Source organism: Salvelinus fontinalis, chromosome 28 (assembly GCF_029448725.1).
Source record: "Salvelinus fontinalis isolate EN_2023a chromosome 28, ASM2944872v1, whole genome shotgun sequence".
Classification (NCBI taxonomy): domain Eukaryota; kingdom Metazoa; phylum Chordata; class Actinopteri; order Salmoniformes; family Salmonidae; genus Salvelinus; species Salvelinus fontinalis.
This window is the reverse complement of record NC_074692.1, coordinates 3,406,011-3,409,940: the sequence shown is the minus strand read 5'-3', so window position 1 is coordinate 3,409,940 and position 3,930 is coordinate 3,406,011.

Sequence of the window (3,930 nt, the reverse complement as noted above, 5' to 3'; positions counted from 1 at the left end):
ACTCACTAACAAACATGGTAGTGAGAGGAAGCCCACTGGCGGGCAGTAGGAGAAGATTGAACGAGATCGATTTTGGCCGACATTCTGCAAATCTTCTCATCGATTAAACATTTGATCTCAATACTGTTTTCTGTTTCCAAAACGAGAATCTGTTATAAGAGTGGACTAAGGTTTGTAAACTTTAACCTTTGCAAAAGTTTTAAAAAATTGAGTTGTTTAGAAGGAGCGCAAAGGAGGTTTGAGTTATTGCACAGGCGCACTTCACAGAGTAGGCGAAAATATTCAGATATTTAGTGAATGCACCAATAGGATCTCGCTAGCTCGTGCTTGGCTCTGGCCCCCTAGTCACTTGTTCTGCCCACTATGACTCTTTGTTCCCATTGGAAACGAAAGACTGAGGTCTATCTAAATATTTGATGTTACTTCTTGTAAGCTAACCACAAATAGAAAATGCGTTATCACAGATAGAACAATGAGACAGACATTTCACCAGATGTATAAATGTGAAGCATCCGCTTAGCGTTTCTTCTCACTACCAAATATGGCAGTGAGAGAAGATGGATTTTGGCTGACATTTTGCACATTTTCTCATCGATGAAACATTTGATCTCAATAAATGTTTCTGTTCCCAAAACTAGAATATGTTATGAACAGAGTGGTCTAGGTTTTGTACACTTTACCCCTTTGCCAGAGTGCAAGGGCTAATGGGGTTATTGCACGGAAATATACAAATCAAATTGTATTTGTCACATGCGCCAAATACAACAGGTGTAGACCTTACAGTGAAATGCTTACTTACAAGCCCTTAACCAACAATGGAGTTTAAGAAAAATAAGTGTTGAGTAAAAATAGATAAGTAAAACATTAAAATAACAAATAATTAAAGAGCAACAGTAAAATAACAGCAGCGAGGCTATACACAGGGGGTACCGGTACAGTCAATGTGCCTGGGCACAGGTTAGTCGAGGTGGGGTGGGGTGGGGTGGTGGGGGGGGGGGGGGGGGGGGTGCAATGATTAGCTGTTCAGGAGTCTTATGGCTTGGGGGTAGCCGTTAAGAAGCCTTTTGGACCTAGACTTGTGCTCCGGTATCGCTTGTGGTAGCAGAGAGAACAGTCTATGACTAGGGTGGCTGGAGTCTTTGCCAATTTTTAGGGCCTTCCTCTGACACCGCCTGGTATAGAGGTCCTGGATGGCAGGAAGCTTGGCTCCAGTGATGTACTGGGCCATACACACTATTCTCTGTAGTGCCTTGCGGACAGAGGCCGAGTAGTTGCCATACCAGGCAGTGATGCAACCAGTCAGGATTCTCTCGATGGTTCAGCTGTAGAACCTTTTGAAGATCTGAGGACCCATGCCAAATCTTTTCAGTCTCCTGATGGGGAATAGGCTTTATCGTGCCCTCTTCACGACTGTCTTGGTGTGCTTGGACCATATTAGTTTGTTGGTGATGTGGACACCAAGGAACTTGAAACTCTCAACCTGCTCCGCTACAGCCCCGTCGATGAGAATGGGGGCGTGCTCTGTTCTCCTTTTCCTGTAGTCCACAATCATCTCCTTTGTCTTGATCACGTTGAGGGAGAGGATGTTATCCTGGCACCACATCACCACATCTCATCGTTGTCGGTGATCAGGCCTACCACTGTTGTGTCGTCAGCAAACTTAATGATGGTGTTGGAGTCGTGCCTGACCATGCAGTCATGAGTGAACAGGGAGTACAGGAGGGGACTGAGCACGCACCCCTGAGGGGCACCCGTGTTGAGGACCAGCGTGACGTCCCGTCAGGAAGTCCAGGATCCAGTTGCAGAGGGAGGTGTTTAGTCCCAGGGTCCTTAGGTTAGTGATGAGCTTTGAGGACACTATGGTGTTGAACGCTGAGCTGTAGTCAATGAATAGCATTCTCACATAGGTGTTCCTTTTGTCCAGGTGGGAAAGGGTAGTGTGGAGTGAAACAGAGATTGCATCATCTGTGGATCTGTTGGGGCGATATGCAAATTGGAGGGGGTCTAGGGTTTCTGGGATAATGGTGTTGATGTGAGCCATGACCAGCCTTTCAAAGCACTTCATGGCTACAGACGTGAGTGCTACGGGTCGGTAGTCATTTAGGCAGGTTACCTTAGTGTTCTTGGGCACAGGGACTAAATGCATGCTACAATGCTCCCGTAGGTTGGTTCTGCCCCCCTCTTTGCTTTTTCTGCCCGCTATGACTCATTTGTTTCCAATGGAAACGACAGGCTTTGGTCTGTCTTCGGTTAGTTATAGACATCTTTGGTAGTACAGCACTCCTGAAGCAAATTTGAGTTAAGTGCCTTACTTAAGGGCACGTCAACAAATATAATTTTTACCTGGCTACCTGCCGCCCATCTATGTATCCCAACACATCAGAGATTAATAAATAGTCAAACTTGTTTAATGCTGATGTTAACCTGGCATGTTTCAAAATTTGCTAACAATTTTAACATAGGATTTCAATAAGAAATTAACTGTATCACTAGCTAGCTAAAATAATACAATAATTACAGATTATTTAACAAGGATTTTTATTCAGCCCAACCCTAAAGATTTGAGCCTGTCCACTCGGTGACAGCTATAATAACGGTCTCACTCCCTGTAATAACAGAGCTACTTTTTTCTCCACCCTCATGTCAGTAGTGTCCACAGGAGGGCAACACATACAAATACTCTTACCTTGGGCTGGGGTGGATACTCTCTTGGCTCATACATCTACAGGTGTGAACCACTCTTATTAATATCATCAAGATTACTCACAAAAACACGTCACTATGGAACAGACATAAACGTATAGGCCTACATTTATTTAGGTTGACTTTTTGTTCATTGCATGAGGTGCAACTACTCACCTGTATTCAATTCAGTTGTTGTTCCAACTCTTAGACCTTGATGGGTTGAAATGCTGCCGAGTGAAATCCACCAACATTGGGAGAAAAAACAGACGGTATGTACTGCTTTTCAACATCAACTTAGCATACTATTTTAACCAGGTTGATAGGTTGATGGTTCACAAGGATTAGATGTAAATAAATACTAACCTGCTTTTATGGCCTTGTAATGCTGTTTGAGCCTTGGAGTTTCATGTGTTGAAAAAGGCATGCACCCTTATAGCATAACATTGACTGGATGCATTACAATGTACAGTCCTGGCTTGTGTCAGCACAGCAGCGCCATTCTGCCGCCACCCTGTCTCCTCTCCCCATCACTATGGAGACCCTATAACTTACACTACTGCCATGAAGACAATGGGCACACTGACATGGAGTCTGATCAGGGCCTTGACCCCGCACAGTGGGACGCCAAACCATGGCTCAAGTTTTCCTGCAGTTTCTCGGCTCACATAGGAACGCACAGTCGCTCACCCTGTCTCTCTCTCTCTGTGTGTTTACAACTTTTACTTTAAGTAACAGTACTCAAGTCGGGCTCTTTAGAAAGAGTTGAATGCCTCATTGCTCCCACTGTCACCTCAAAGAATAGATGGGAAAGCACAATAACAAATGTACGTGAGCTGGCAGCCACTGTTTGTTAGCAGGTATGAATCCTTTATGGTTTTACCTTTTACCTCCTATGCTTTTCAGTAGAGACGGACAGAGATGCAGATCAGAGATAAGAGTAGCCAGGGAGTCAGAATGGAGGTGGTTGATGAAGATGAATATGGGGGTTTGAAGAGAGCGTTTGGATTAGTGATTGTGTACATGATAAGACCCCATCTAAAGATGGAGTACACATTGAGATTGGGGATCCCATTGGGAAAGCACTTTTCAAGGTTGACTCAATATATTCCAGTGGACTTGTCACTGTGCCTGTCACTATACGGTCGCCATGACGCCCAACTTGGCCGAGACCCGACGACGGCAGGGAGCACCTTATCTCCGTGGCAACACGTCTGGGATTTGATCCACCGCTCTTCTGAGAATGCA